Genomic DNA, 17,235 nt, shown 5'->3' on the forward strand with positions numbered 1-17,235 from the left:
TTGCATCCTGCAAGCATTAGGCACAAAACCCTAGAAAACATTTGTTAGCACAAAAAGATAAAAAAAATTAAAAAAAAAATAAAAAGATAAAAAGATAAAAATATAAAATAAAAAGATAAAAAGATAAGAATCAAGTCAAAGCTAATAATTAATCACACAAATAGAATAGTTAAACCACGCGTCCCCGACAACAGCGCCAAAAACTTGTTAACACTTGGCAAGTGTACCGAATCGTATGAAGTAATAATAAAATGGTAAGACCAAGTATCGTTTCCCAAAGGACTCACGGCCTAGACAATTATGTGATTTATTGATTAAATTAGACTTGTGAACAAATTCTTGTAGGTTTAGATGCAAATACTGAAAATTAAATATGAATGCATGTGTTGATCAATTGGATCGAAAGAAGAAAAGGTGATTGATGTAAATTATGGAATGATGATGTTTTTGGGGTTTCCGATTCATCCTATCCACTCTCATGTATTCACGAATTCATCTTTCTTCATTAATGTTAATGCCACTTCCTAATTTACCTTAAACTCGATATCTCGATCAAGAAAGCCTACTCCTAATCCCTAGTTTCCAATGTCTTGTCTCCCTAGCAATTATTCATGCATTACATTCGCACAGAAGGTTAAAGGCAACCCATCCTCCTATCCCTATGTCTAGGCAATATTACTCTTGGGAGAATTTCTTCAGTTCTAGATTTACTTATATGTGTCCATACAAATAACATCAATGATCATGCAATTGAATAAGTTAAACAAAGCATGCATAGAGTATAGAAGAAAAGCCCTAATAATTAATGAAAGAAAGCATATAAATTATTAACCAATTCAATACATGAGAGTTTCAAAGGATTATATCAGTTCCCCAACAACAATGAAGGTTTAGTTCACCAAAATCATGGTGAAACTAGATGAAAAACAATGAAAGAAAGAAATATAGAACCCTAGAAGGTGAAGAATAGAGCTTGAGCATCCAAAATGCTCCTCCAAGGGGTGAAGAAAGTGTAATTTTGCTTCGTTCTATCCAAAGATACTAACCCTAATTCGGCTAAAACCTTATATAGCTTCCTAAAAATTACAGAAAATTGGCCCAAGGCCCAATAAAATGGAATTCAGCGGTAAGTGCGATTACTCTATTTTGATGCTCAGTGATGACAAATTTATGGACACCGAAAAACGGCGCCAAAAACTTGTTTAACCCTCGGCAAGTGTGACCGAATCGTATCAAGTAATAAACTCGGTAAGACCAAGTATCGTTCTCCCAAAGGACTCACGGCCTAGTTAGTTATATGATTTCTTGATTATTTAAGACTTGAGAAAAAATTGTTATAAGTTTCAAATGCAAAAGACAAAATGTAAACATGTATGCATGTGATGATCAATGGGAAAGAAGAACACAAACACTAAAAGAAATATATGGATGAGTATGTTGTTAGGGTAATCAATTTCATCTTATCTACTTTCATATATTTTAGTTATTCATCATTCTTTTCATCAATGTTAATGTCACTCTCTAAATTACCTTAAACCCGATGTCTCGGTGAAGAAAGCCTATCCTTAATTATGAGTTCATACAATTCCTAGCATCCCTAATAATTAATTCTAAAGCACAGAAGCTTAAAGGCAACCAACCCTCATATCCCTATTGATAACAGTTGAAAAACTGTTATTTTCATGCTTAAAGTTGATACTAAAAGCAACCTTTAGACTTAGAAACTAGCTTGAAATCATGCCTTTTGTTTATATTTTCAGAAATAAGAGAGCTGGACAGGTTTATGCTTGATTTAAGTGTTTTTGTGCAGGTTTTGAGGTGAATTTGGTGAAAGAAGTGAAGAATAAGAGAGAGGATATTAGAAAAGACAAGAAAGAGTGCAAAAAGGAGAAGTCGAAGGCACCGCTCAGCGGCAAACTACCGCTGAGCGGCACTCAAGAGGTGACGTTGGAACCGCTGAGGGGCAAAATGGCCGCTGAGGGGAAGAAAGAAGACGCGTAACCACCGCTGAGCGGTAAATGGCGCTGAGCGGCACTTTTTGGGCTTGGACTTTTATAATCTTTTGTAACTCTAGATTAGTATTTAAGGGCTTGCACGTCCTTTAGTTAGTATCTTTGGCAGAAACGAGGCAAACACTCTCTCTTTCACCCCTTTGAAGGAGGATCTTGGATGCTCAGGCTACCTCTTCACCTTTATTGGGTTTATTCTTTCATACTTTCATTGTTATTCATCTAGGTTCACCATGAATATGGTGAACTAAACCTTGTATGTTTGTTGGGGAATCAATGTAATCTCTTGAAGCTCTCATATATGGATTTGTTGAATACATCTTTGAATTAAGACATATGCTTTCTTTTCATCATTAGTTAGGGTTTTTCCTCTTTGCTCAATGCTTGCATTGTTTAACTCATTCTAATGCATGATTATTGGTTTTGTTGATACGGACACGTACGGGGAAATCTAGATCCGGGGAATTTCTCCCAATATTTTACTGACAACATTATATTGGTTGCCTTAAGCTCCTGCACTCATGAACTAATCATTAGGAATGCTAGGAATTGTATGAACTATTTGATTAGGGAGAAGCCATCTAGAATGGTACATTAGAGAGTGGCATTAACAATGATGATTTGAAAGAGGAATTCCTAAAATATATGAGAGTGGATGAGATGAAATTGACCCCCAACAACATATTCATTCATTTAATCCATTGAAAGTGTTTATCTTATGTCTTTGCCATTGATCAAAATTCATGCATACATGTTTATTTTCTGTCTTGCATTTTAAACTCAAATATTTCGTTTGTAAGTCTTAGTTAATCAAGAAACCACATAACTAAACTAGGCCGTGAGTCCTTTGGGAAGAACGATACTTGGTCTTACCAAGTTTTATTACTTGAACGATTCGGTCATACTTGCCGATTGTGAAACAAGTTTGTGACATCATATTTTGGTGCTTACAAATTTGTCCATCAAGTTTTTGGCGCCGTTGCCGGGGATTCGTGGTTTAACTGGTTAATTTGTGTGATTATTGATTACCTTTGACTTTAATTTTGAATTTCTGTTTTTATTTTTTCTGTTTTTATTAGATTTTTTAGATTTGATTTTTATCTTTTAGGTTAGATTTTATTTTTATCTTTTTAGGTTAGATTAGATTTTATTTTCGAATTTTTATTTTATTTTTCTGTTTTCTGTTTTTCTGTTTTCTGTTTTTTATTTTTAGGTTAGATTTTATTAGATTTTATTTTTATCTTTTTAGGTTAGATTAGATTTTTATCTTTTTAGATTAGATTTTATTTTTATTCTATCTTTTAGGTTAGGTTAGATTTTATTTTATTTTATCTTTTAGATTAGATTTTATTTTTTTTAGATTAGGTTTTATTATATTTTATTTCATTCTATCTTCTAAATCTTTTATCTTTTTATATCTTTTCAATCTTTATTTTCTTCTATATCTTTTTGTGCTAACAAATCTTTTCTAGGGTTTTGTTTTCTTGTGCATGCAGAAGGCAATTCGAACTAGAAGTAAGAAAACAACAGAACCACTACTTGAAGGACTAGACGAGAGTAGAAGGAGGAGAAGAATCAGAACGTCCAGAGAACTTTTCCCTTCTCCTGAAACTCTCCTACAATCATCACCACAAGGTTCTGTTCACAGCACAGGGAGTATGGAAAACAATAATAATGCTAGAAGAACTCTTGCAGATTACACTAATCTTGCTGGACCTCAGCACTTCAATAGCATAGCTCGACCTAGAGTCAATGCAGCCAACATGGAGGTCAAACCAGCATTAATTCAACTGGTAAAGAGTAATCAATTTACTGGGTTATCACATGAAAGCCCATATGAGCACCTTACAACATTTAATGAGATCTGCAACACGGTCAAGATCAATGGGGTGCCAGACGAAGCTATCAAACTTAGCTTGTTTCCTTTCTCATTGGGAGGCAATGCTAAGCTTTGGTTGAACTCTTTTCCAGAAGAAAGTTTCACGGAGTGGGAAGCAGTGGTTACAAAGTTTTTAAACAAATACTTCCCACAATCTAAGGTGACTAAGGGCAAGCAAGAGATATCTTCATTCAAGCAGGGCATGGAAGAATCACTTGGACATGCATGGGACAGATACAAAGGATTGTTACGTAAAACTCCTATGCATGGTTTCAGAGAAGAAGAAGTAGTCCTAACTTTCCTTGGAGGGCTTGGTTCACAAACCAAGATGATACTGAATGCTTCAGCTGGAGGCAATATCAAATGGAAGACTCCAGAGGAAGCAACTGAAATTATTGAAAATATGGCTACTAGTGACAACGAACTCAATATTGAAAAAGGAGATTTTCATCAGAGGGAGTTGTTACCATTACATGATGCTCTGCTAGAACAAAATAAAACTCTTTTTCAACAGCTTGAGGAAGTAACCATGAAACTTTCTCGAATACCACAGGGAATACAACAGGTCTCAATGGTTCAAGAACGACAAAAATGGCAGATGCAAGTTACTCCAGTTGAGAAAACAACAAAGCTTGAAGAGACTTTCCAGAGATTCTTGAAGACAAATGCGTCCTATTGTCATAATGTGGATGTTGCATTTAAAAAAATGGAGGTTCATGTTGAGAGAATAGTTGACGAAATTAAACAGGATAATCTTGGAAAGGAGTGCAAAACTGTTGTGACTAGAAGCGGTAGAGTGTTAGAGGAGAGACAAAAAGAGAGAGAGGAGAAAGAAAATGAGAGTGAGAGTGAAAAAGAAACATGTGAGAGAGAGAAAAAGAGAAAAGAAGAAGAGGAGAGGAGAGAAAAAAATGAGAGAGAAGAGAGACAGAAAGAAAAAGAGTATGAAAAGCCACTTCCTTATCCAAAGAGTTATTCAAGGAAGGAGAAAGAAAAGCAGTTGGAAAGATTCATGGAACTCTTTAAGAAGTTGGAGATCACTATACCATTCTCTGAAGCATTGCAACAGATGCCAGCATATGCAAAATTTTTGAAGGAACTTCTCACAAAGAAACATAAGTACATTGAGAAGGAAACTATCAATATACAGGGCAATTGCAGTGCAATCATACAGAAACTACCTCCTAAACTTAAAGACCCAGGAAGCTTCACCATTCCATGTACCATAGGAGATGTGAAAGTTGGAAGAGCATTGATTGATTTGGGAGCTAGCATTAATCTAATGCCGCTATCCATGTGCAGAACAATTCAGGGGTTGGAAATTAAACCAACCAGAATGGCTCTTCAGTTGGCAGACAGGTCTCTTAAATATCCATATGGAGTGGTTGAAGATGTTCTAGTGAAGGTTGACAAATTTGTATTCCCAGTAGATTTTATTGTGATGGAGATGGAAGGAGCTAGTGATGTTCCTCTTATTCTGGGGAGACCTTTTATGAAGACTGCTAGAGTTTTGATTGATGTGGAGAATGGTAAGCTTAAACTGAGAGTTGATGATGAGGAAGTTACTTTTGATGTATCCAAGGCCATGACGTATCCAAATGATGACAAAGCATGCTTTCAATTTGATGAACTTGATGAAGTTTGTATGGTTCAAGAAAGAATGGTGCGTAATATTTCACCATTGGAAAAAACGATCATTGATGCATGTGAAGATTTGGATGAAGAAGAAGAGAAATTGATCGATGAATGTCTGATGGACTTGGAAACATTGAAAAAGGGTCCAGAGGAAGATCCAATATTTGAAACAATTGATAAGGAAGAAACAATCAAAGCACAGTCGCCAGAATTAAAAAGATTGCCATCACATTTGAAATATGTGTTTCTAGAAGAGGGTGGAGCAAAGCCAGTCATCATCAACAACTCTTTATCTTTACAAGAAGAAGAGCAGTTGATAGAAATTCTGAAAGCCAACAAAGAAGCAATTGGGTGGTCAATATCAGATCTCAAAGGTATTAGCCCAACTTATTGTATGCACAGGATTTTTATGGAAGAGGACTATAAACCAAGTGCTCAACCGCAGAGAAGGTTAAATCCTGTCATGAAGGAGGTGGTCAGAAAAGAAGTGTTGAAACTGCTAGAAGCTGGTATCATCTATCCAATCTCTGACAGTGAATGGGTGAGTCCAGTACAGGTGGTTCCAAAGAAAGGAGGGATGACAGTAATTTATAATGATAAGAATGAACTTATTCCTACTCGGACAGTTACTGGCTGGCGCATGTGCATTGATTACAGGAAACTGAATAAAGCTACCAGGAAGGATCATTTTCCTCTTCCCTTCATGGATCAGATGCTAGAAAGGTTATCAGGGCAGGCTTTCTATTGTTTTCTGGATGGATATTCTGGATATAATCAAATTGTGGTAGATCCAAAAGACCAGGAGAAGACGGCTTTTACTTGTCCTTTTGGTATCTTTGCATATAGAAAGATGCCTTTTGGATTATGTAATGCTCCAGCTACGTTTCAGAGGTGTATGCAGGCAATCTTTTCTGATCTTTTAGAAAAATGCATTGAAGTATTCATGGATGACTTCTCAGTTTTTGGAAATTCTTTCCAAAGATGTTTAGCTAATTTGAACACTGTCCTCAAAAGATGTGTTCAGACAAATCTGGTTCTGAATTGGGAGAAATGTCATTTCATGGTAACTGAAGGGATTGTACTGGGGCATAAAATCTCTGCTAAAGGAATTGAGGTGGATAAAGCCAAAGTAGAAGTCATTGAGAAACTGCCTCCCCCAACAGATGTAAGGGGGATTAGGAGTTTTCTTGGTCATGCTGGGTTCTATAGAAGATTCATCAAAGATTTCTCAAAAATTGCTAAACCATTGAGTAATCTTTTGATGAAGGATGCGCCTTTTGTGATGAACGAAGATTGTCTGAAAGCTTTTGATATATTGAAGAAGAAGCTAGTGTCAGCTCCAGTAATTGTAGCACCAGATTGGAATCAAAATTTTGAATTAATGTGTGATGCAAGTGATTATGCATTGGGAGTTGTTCTCGGCCAAAGGAAGGAACAAAAGTTTCATCCAATCTATTATGCTAGCAAGGTGCTGAATGATGCTCAATTGAATTATGCTACTACAGAGAAAGAGTTTCTTGCCATTGTATACGCTCTAGAGAAATTTAGACCCTATCTTATTGGGTCTAAGGTGATTGTCTATACAGATCATGCAGCTATCAAATATTTGTTGACAAAACCAGATTCTAAGCCACGTCTGATTAGATGGGTACTACTATTACAAGAATTTGATGTAGAAATCCGTGATAAGAAAGGAAGTGAGAACTTAATTGCTGATCATTTGTCACGGTTAGTCAACAATGAGGTCACTAGCAAGGAGTCTGCAATCTGGGAATCTTTTTCAGATGAATCACTCATGTATATTCAGCAGAGGCCCTGGTTTGCTGATATGGCCAATTTCAAAGCTGCAAGAGTCATGCCAGAAGATTTAACTTGGCAACAGAGAAAGAAATTTCTACATGATGCCAAGCAGTTTGTATGGGATGATCCGTATTTGTTCAAAATTGGAGCGGATAATCTTCTAAGGAGATGTGTTACAAATGAAGAAGCAGAAGGAATTCTCTGGCATTGTCATGATTCACCTTATGGAGGACATTTTAATGGAGAAAGAACAGCAGCAAAAGTCCTTCAATCAGGATTCTATTGGCCAACTTTATTTAAGGATGCTCATAATCATGCTAGGAATTGTGACAAATGTCAAAGAGCAGGGACAATCACTAAACGTCATGAGATGCCTTTACAAGGTATTTTAGAGGTTGAGGTCTTTGATTGTTGGGGTATTGACTTTGTTGGACCCTTCCCTCCATCTTTCAACAATGAATATATTCTGGTAGCAGTGGATTATGTGAGTAAATGGGTGGAAGCATTGGCTTGTCCTAAAAATGATGCTAGCACGGTAATTAAATTCCTGAAGAGGCAGATATTCTCACGTTTTGGCACTCCAAGAGTGTTGATCAGTGATGGAGGATCTCATTTTTGCAATTATCAGCTAGAGAAAGTACTCAAACACTATGGAGTAAAGCATAAGGTAGCTGCACCTTATCATCCACAAACCAATGGCCAAGCTGAGGTGTCTAACAGGGAGATAAAAAGAATCCTGGAAAAGACTGTGACTTCATCCAGAAAGGATTGGTCTCTCAAATTGGATGATGCTCTTTGGGCTTATAGGACAGCAATGAAGACGTCTATGGGATTATCACCATTTCAACTAGTCTATGGGAAAGCATGCCATTTGCCAGTTGAACTGGAGCATAGAGCATTATGGGCTTTGAAATTCTTGAATTTTGATCCTTATGACACTCAATGCACCCGCAGACGGCAGATTTTGGAGCTTGAAGAAATGCGCTTACATGCATATGATTCATCCAAGGCTTACAAAGACAAAATGAAATTTTATCATGACAGGAAGTTGGTGAATAGAGTTTTCAATCCAGGACAACAGGTATTATTGTTCAATTCAAGATTGAAGATATTTCCTGGGAAGCTGAAGTCAAAATGGACAGGACCATTTGTGATAAAAGAAGTGCATCCGCATGGAGCAATTGAAATCTTTAATCCATCTGATGATCCGCAGAGAAGTTGGGTGGTAAATGGTCAACGTCTCAAGCCCTATCTAGGGGGAGAGGTGCAACAATTGTCCACCATGATGTTGTTGGTGGATCCTTGAAAGTTTGGGTCAGGCTCGGGACGTTAAACAAGCGCTTACTGGGAGGCAACCCAGTAGTTTGTAAGTTGTTTTTGTTTTTGTTTTTAGATTAGGGTTTGATGTACTCTATTGAACACCTGGTTTCTTGTGATGGTTTGCTATTAACTGTGATTGTGTGATAAGTAATGCTGAATGATGCTTATGATTAATTGATGTTGAGATGATGTGCACATTTAAATGCTTATACAGGTGATTCACAAGCTTTGTGAACAAATGCATAATATTATGATTGTGATTGTGAAATTAAGCAGGATGTGCATGTCAAATATGAATGAGCTTATATGTGAGGTTTTGAGCTCCAGAGTTGTTATTGTTGAATGCTATTACTTTGAAAGCATGAATGACTTTGCCCAGGTTTTCTATGATTGAATCAATTGCTTGTTTTGCATCAAATGATCAAAGGCCGTGTTTTTGAAACCCTTTTTATTGGCCAAATTCATAAAGTTAGCCTTCTAAAAGAGAACACGTTGTGTTCTATCCTTTGAACCCTTAGCCTTAAATATACACTGAACACCCTTGATTGAAAATCTTTACCTTGAGTTAAGTAGAAGATCTTGTGTGGTATTGTTAAATGTTCAAGTTTGGGGTTATTGGGGAAACATGAAAAAGGAAAAAGCATTGAGCTAACAGCTAAAAAGTAAGAATATGCAAAGAAAAGAAAAGAAAAAGAAGCAAAGCTCAATGCAAATGCAAAAGCAAAGGCAAAAGAAAGTTGGGAATGAATAAGAAGATTGTGTTGTTATGATTCTCTTAACTCAAGGATTTTGTGATCCAGAAAAACCAATTTTCTTGTTAGCCCAGCCACATTATAAGCCATTGAAAAGTCCTTGTGATGATGCATGCTTGTGAATGTATTTGATTGTGGTTAAATGAAAGGCAAAGTTGATTCATGTGACATTGTGATAGTGGAGTGAATGAGTGAAACACTTTACCTCTTATACACTTGTGTGTTGAGTGAAACACTTTACCTAGTGAGGAAATATTCCATAAGCACATAAACATCCATGCTTAATTGATTGATCATTCATGAAAAATAGCATTTGTTGGAATTTAAATGACCTTGTGAACACTAAAGCATGTGCACATCTTGATTGAACTCTTGGTCTTAAGTTTGAGTGAAGTTATTACTTATCTTGAAAAGAGGATTTTGAATGAGTGAACCATCATATGAATTGGTTGGAGATGGAGTTACATTTTATTTGCTTGAGGACAAGCAAAGTTCTAAGTTTGGGGTTGTGATAACAGTTGAAAAACTGTTATTTTCATGCTTAAAGTTGATACTAAAAGCAACCTTTAGACTTAGAAACTAGCTTGAAATCATGCCTTTTGTTTATATTTTCAGAAATAAGAGAGCTGGACAGGTTTATGCTTGATTTAAGTGTTTTTGTGCAGGTTTTGAGGTGAATTTGGTGAAAGAAGTGAAGAATAAGAGAGAGGATATTAGAAAAGACAAGAAAGAGTGCAAAAAGGAGAAGTCGAAGGCACCGCTCAGCGGCAAACTACCGCTGAGCGGCACTCAAGAGGTGACGTTGGAACCGCTGAGGGGCAAAATGGCCGCTGAGGGGAAGAAAGAAGACGCGTAACCACCGCTGAGCGGTAAATGGCGCTGAGCGGCACTTTTTGGGCTTGGACTTTTATAATCTTTTGTAACTCTAGATTAGTATTTAAGGGCTTGCACGTCCTTTAGTTAGTATCTTTGGCAGAAACGAGGCAAACACTCTCTCTTTCACCCCTTTGAAGGAGGATCTTGGATGCTCAGGCTACCTCTTCACCTTTATTGGGTTTATTCTTTCATACTTTCATTGTTATTCATCTAGGTTCACCATGAATATGGTGAACTAAACCTTGTATGTTTGTTGGGGAATCAATGTAATCTCTTGAAGCTCTCATATATGGATTTGTTGAATACATCTTTGAATTAAGACATATGCTTTCTTTTCATCATTAGTTAGGGTTTTTCCTCTTTGCTCAATGCTTGCATTGTTTAACTCATTCTAATGCATGATTATTGGTTTTGTTGATACGGACACGTACGGGGAAATCTAGATCCGGGGAATTTCTCCCAATATTTTACTGACAACATTATATTGGTTGCCTTAAGCTCCTGCACTCATGAACTAATCATTAGGAATGCTAGGAATTGTATGAACTATTTGATTAGGGAGAAGCCATCTAGAATGGTACATTAGAGAGTGGCATTAACAATGATGATTTGAAAGAGGAATTCCTAAAATATATGAGAGTGGATGAGATGAAATTGACCCCCAACAACATATTCATTCATTTAATCCATTGAAAGTGTTTATCTTATGTCTTTGCCATTGATCAAAATTCATGCATACATGTTTATTTTCTGTCTTGCATTTTAAACTCAAATATTTCGTTTGTAAGTCTTAGTTAATCAAGAAACCACATAACTAAACTAGGCCGTGAGTCCTTTGGGAAGAACGATACTTGGTCTTACCAAGTTTTATTACTTGAACGATTCGGTCATACTTGCCGATTGTGAAACAAGTTTGTGACATCATATTTTGGTGCTTACAAATTTGTCCATCACCTATGTCTAGGCAATACTGCTTTTGGGAGAATTTCCCTAGTTCTAGATTTCGCCGTATGTGTCCATATCGACAAAACCATTAATCATGACATCGAATGAGTTAAACAATGCATGCTTTGAGCAAAGAAGAAAGGCCCTAACTAATGATGAAAGAAAGCATGTATCATAAATATGATGTTTAAACACAAAATTCCATATATGAGAGCTTCAAAAGATTACATTGATTCCCCAACAACAAGAAGAGTTTAGTTCACCATATTCATGATGAAACTAGATGAAATACAATGAAAGAATGGAAGAGATAGAAAAACCCTAGAAAGAGAATAGGAGAGCCGTCACCATCTCCAATTCTACCCCCAAGCGGTGAAAAGTGTGTTTTGCGACTTCTCCAGCCAAAGATACAAACCCTAGGAAGTCCTAAAGCTTATATACTATTCGAAATATTACAGAAAAGTGGGCCTAAGCCTAAAATAATGGCGCTCAACGGTAAATTACCACTCAACGGTAAGTGCGTGTGTTGAATTCTTCCCCTCAACTGCACTTTCACCCCTCAGCGGAGCCAACGGGTGTTCATTAGTGCTGCTTAGCGGTAAACTGGCGCTGAGCGGTACTTGCGACTTCTCTTCTTTTTCACTTTTTGAGTTCTTTTCTGATTCCATCTCTATCCTTCTTCACTTCTTTCATCAAATTCACCTTAAAACCTGCATAAAACACTGAAATAAAGCATAAACCTGTCCAACTCTCTTATTTCCAAAAATATAAAACAAAAGCATGATTCCAAGCTAGTTTCTAAGTGTTAAAGGTTGTTTTTAGTATCAATTTTAAGCATGAAAATAACAGTTTTTCAACTGTTATCACAACCCCAAACTTAGAACTTTGCTTGTCCTCAAGCAAACAAGATGTAACTCAATCTTCTACCAATCAATACAATGGTTCACCCCATTCAAAAATACTTTTTCAAGATAAGTAAGTAATCAATTAAGTTCATGACAAAGACTTCAATCAAGACATACACATGCTTTAATGTTCACACAATCACCTAATATCCAACAAATGCTACTTTCCATGAATGATCAATCAACTAAGCATGGATGTTCATTGTCTCATGGAATCTTTCCTCACTAGATAAAGTGTTTCACTCAAACACACAAGTGTATAAGAGGTATTCACTCATTCACTCTACTATCACAATGTCACAGAATTGGCTTTGCCTTTCATTTAACCACAATCAAATACATTCACAAACATGCATCATCACAAGGACTTTTCAATGGCTTATAATGTGGCTGGGCTAACAAGAAAATTGGTTTTTCTAGATCACAAAACTCTTAAGTTAAGAGAATCATCTAACACAATCATTCTTACTTATTCCCAACTTTCCTTTTTTATTGAGCTTTTCTTTTTCTTCTCTTTTCTTTCTCTTTTTCTTTTTCTTTTCACATACTTAGTTCTTAGCTCAATGCTTTTTATTTTCCTTTTTTCTAAATTTCCCAACAACCCCAAACTTGAACATTTATCAATACCACCAGATATTTTCTACTTAACTCAAGGTAAAGCTTTTCACAAGGGGTTTTCAAATCATGTTCAAGGCTAAGGGTTCAAAGGATAGAACACATAGTGCTCTCTTTTGTGGGTTAAATTCATGTATTTGTCTAACAAAAAGGGTTACCAACAAATGTCCTTGATCATATGATGCAAACAAGCAAGTGAGTTAATCATAGAAAACCTGGGCAAAGTCATTCATGCTTTCAAAGTAATAACATTCAATCACAACAACTCTGGAGCTCAAAGCCTCACATATAAGCTCAAAATAATGGCACTCAGTGGTAAACTACCGCTCAGCGGTAAGTGCGTGTGTTGAATTCTTCCCCTCAGCTGCACTTTCACCCCTCAGCGGAGCCAACGTGTGTTCATTAGTGCCGCTCAGCGGTAAACTGGCGCTGAGCGGTACTTCCAGCTTCTCTTCTTTTTCAATTTTTGAGTTCTTTTCTGATTCCATATCTATCCTTCTTCCCTTCTTTCATCAAATTCACCTTAAAACCTGCATAAAACACTGAAATCAAGCATAAACCTGTCCAACTCTCTTATTTCCAAAATATAAACAAAAGCATGATTCTAAGCTAGTTTCTAAGTGTTAAAGGTTGTTTATAGTATCAATTTTAAGCATGAAAATAACAGTTTTTCAACTGTTATCACTCAGCTGCAATTTTGGCCCTCAGCGTTGACTACGGGACTTCAGAGTGCCGCTCAGTGGCAAAAGTGGTGCTAAGCGGTACTTGCGGCTCTTCTTTTGCGCACTTTTTCTTCCTTTTCTGAGTCTAACTTCTAGCTACTTCACTTCTTTCATTCAATTCATCTTAAAACCTGCAAAAACAAGGAAAACCAAACATAAAACCCATTCAACTCTCTTATTTCCAAAACTTAATCAAAAACATGATTCCAAGCTAATTTCTAAGTCATAAAGCTTGTCTTTAAGGTCAAAATTAAGTATAAAAATTACAGTTTTTCAACTGTTCTCACAACCTCAAACTTAAAACTTTGCTTGTCCTCAAGCAAACAAGATCTAACTCATTCTTTTACCAATCCATACAATGGTTCACCAAATTCAAAACTCTTTCTTTCAAGATAAGTAATTACTCAAATCAGTTCAACACAAAGAATTCAGTCAAGATGCACACATGCTTTACTATTCACATAATCACATAGTATCCAACAAATGTTATTCTCATGAATGATCAATCAACTAAGCATAGATGTAATCATGTGCTCATGGAATCTTTCCTCACCAGATAAAGTGTTTCACTCAAACACACAAGTGTATAGGAGGTCACTCCTTCACTCTACTATCACAATGTCACATGAATTAACTTTGCCTTTCATTTAACCACAATCAAACACATTCACAATCAAGTATCATCACAAGCACTTTTCTATGGTTTATAATGTGGTTGGGCTAACAAGAAAATTGAATTTTTGGATCACAAAATCCTTGAGTTAAGTGAATCATCTAAACACAACCATTCTTCCTTCTTCCCAACTTTCTTTTGCATTGAGCCTTTCTCTTTTTCTTTCTTTTCTTTCCTTTTTATTTGCTTTACATATGCTTAGCTCAATGCTTTTCATATTCCCTTTTTAGATTTCCCAACAACCCCACAGTTGAACATTTATCAATACCACAAGATATTTTCAACTCAACTCAAGGTAAAGCTTTTCAAAAACGATTTTCTATCATGTTCAAAGCTAAGGGTTCAAAGGATAGAACACATCGTGCTCTCTTTTATTGGGCTAAAATCATGCATTTGGTTAATAAGGATAACAATAGATGGCCTTGATCATATGATACAAACAAGCAATTGATTCAATCATAGAAACCTGGTGATGAGTCAATATTTTCTCGATTTCACTTAGCTTATTGTGCTAGATTTAATCAGGGAATTATGCTTAAATGTCCAGTATTTCCCCATTTTTGCTAATTGTGCTTAATTTAACCAGAAATTCTTATTTTAATTAATTTGAATTATCTGAGGCTAATTATTTGCATTTTGAATTGTAGGGGAATTGTTGGATAATATTTTGGGACATTAAAGGGGTTGCCACACAATTCAAGACTCTCCACAAAAGAAGTGTGGAGAAGAAAAAGGGGAGTGACATCTAGAAAAGCATTTGGCATTCAAAAAGGAGAAAGTGGTCTGCCACGGCCTAAAAGAAAGAGAAGAAAGCACAGTGATTTACTGAGAGGTGTGCACCCGGCCCATGGAATTTGGAGAGAGAAGCCGCCACCACTAAAGGCACATTCATTCTCCATTTATAAAGATGCACACGTCCAGCAGCTTTGGATGCATGGTTATTGAATGGAGAAGGGCGTCCAGCAAGCAGGCCCAACTATCTTCACGCGGACAACAGCAACAATCAACACGAGTCTCCACATTCCACGGTCCTGCAGGCCTTCACATGTCCAACAGGCCTTCACATGTCCAACAGGCCTTCACATGTTGTCCAACGTTGGAAGGGCGACAAAAAGGCATGGAAGGATGCGGTGTTGGATAGAAATAGAAGGCAGGCAGCATACGGTCAAGGGGTTGCACGTCCAACAGGGCCCATGGAGCATCCAGTTGGCTTGGGAGAAAGAGGCCTTCAATTGGTGAAGGTGCTTCACGGTCGCAGGAACGTGGACGTGCAGCAGCCACCTTGAGAAGAGAAAGCATGAGAAAGTGGTTTGCATATGTAGAGGAGAGGGCTGATGTTGGGCTTTAGGCAGCAGCTGGTCCAGCAAAGAAAAAGCACGTGGAAGTGAAGCTCACGGCCTGCACCACAGCAGCAACACGCGTCCAAGGAGGGCCCAACAGACTGCTTGCACACGGAGGGCTTCACCACAGTCCAACAAGCAAAGAGGGGGTGTCCAGCAAGAAGTGAAGCAGCGTCCAGCAACACAGCAGCAGCGGGAGATGGGCTGGACACGCTGGCAGCATGGGCAGCGGAGCCAATGATGATTGAAGAGAAGCGTTGGTGTTCACGGAGGGCGGATTGGTTTTTGATGGAAGAAGTGAAAGAAGCGCATTGAGAGCACTAGGTAGCAGCCGCAAACGGAAGAGCTTTTATTTTTGGCTTGGGTAATGTAGCGCGGAAGGAGAAAGGAAGAGTGGTGTCTCGGCCTAACGTGGTCCAGCCGCCACCCGGGGAGGAGTTTTTTCTTTCTTTAGACAATAGCGCACGGAGATTGAGAAGGAAGTGGTGACACGGTGATTTTGTTTCCAGCAGTGATTTCATTTGTTTTTAATCATGGTTTTTCCAGCAGAGAAAGTGGTGTGCACACGGGAATCAGCTTTTGGTTTTCATTGTTTTTAGAGATTAGGATGTTGTTTTAATGAGGGAGAGAAGGTGATGAGATTGGAGAACGGTGCAGCACATGTCACAGCCTAGAGCAAGCACACGTTCAGCGGTTGTGTGACTCATGAATCAATTTCTTTTGGGTTTTCATTCCAGTAGCACGAAGATTTACTTTTTTTTTCTTTCCTTAGAATATTAGCACGGTGATTGATTGGAGAAAGATACAAGCACACGGTCTTGTGAACATTTCATTTTATTTCATTTTAGTTTGCTTCATCCAGCTACTGTTCACGTGCTATTTTTAGTACCATTTCCGTGATGGATATGCATTTCATTACTTCACTTTTTAGCTTACTCATTGCAACTCAATTGGGTCATGAGTTTTCTTAATTATTTATTTCATTTAGTTAGGTTCATATGTGCATTTCATTTTTAGCCAAGTGTTTCTTCATTATCTGTTGTATTTTAATTAGTTCACACATCTTATTTTAGGACAGTTCCCTTTACTGTTTTCATTCACTATGTTGTCAGTTATGTTTGGTTTATTGTTTCCGTTCACTATGTTGTCTATTCTGTTCGACTTCTTTATCTTCCTGCATTTCTAATTTCCTCACTTGCTTTAGAGACCGTTAGGTCTCAATGTAGAACCGTTCGGTCATCTGTAGGACCGTTTGGTCTTCATGCTTTGTCCATTTATTTCAATGTTTTCAATTATGTTTGGTTGTATTTAATTTCCAGTTTTAATTTAGTTCATCTGCATTCACAAAACTCTTCACCAACCCCCCACTACGTGTTCGACCTATTGACTGAATCACATTTGGTCCTTGAGAGACAACCTAAGAGTCACTTCCTAGCACTATACTGCATTTTTAATGCACATCAAATTTGATGGGCCGCGACAGCCGCATCAAATTTTGTCATCGTTGTCGGGGACCAACAGTTCGATCTTAGGTCTTTTGTTATGTTAGTGTGTATTGTGTTTTGTCTTGTGATATGAGTGTGCTGTTTTGTTGTGTGTGTGTGTGTCGCATGTTTAATTGTGTTGTGTTTTGTTTGTTTCGTAATTTTTAGGATTTCCTTTCTACCTTCCCTTTTTCTTTTTCCATGTCTACCTATTTTGATTTTGTGAATACTGCATCCTCTGCCTGTGCCTATGACTATGATTCTCCTTCTGCATATTACT

The sequence above is a fragment of the Vigna umbellata genome, chromosome 6 (assembly GCF_029865625.1).
Source record: "Vigna umbellata cultivar VRB3 chromosome 6, Vumbellata_1.0, whole genome shotgun sequence".
Taxonomy (NCBI): Eukaryota; Viridiplantae; Streptophyta; class Magnoliopsida; order Fabales; family Fabaceae; genus Vigna; species Vigna umbellata.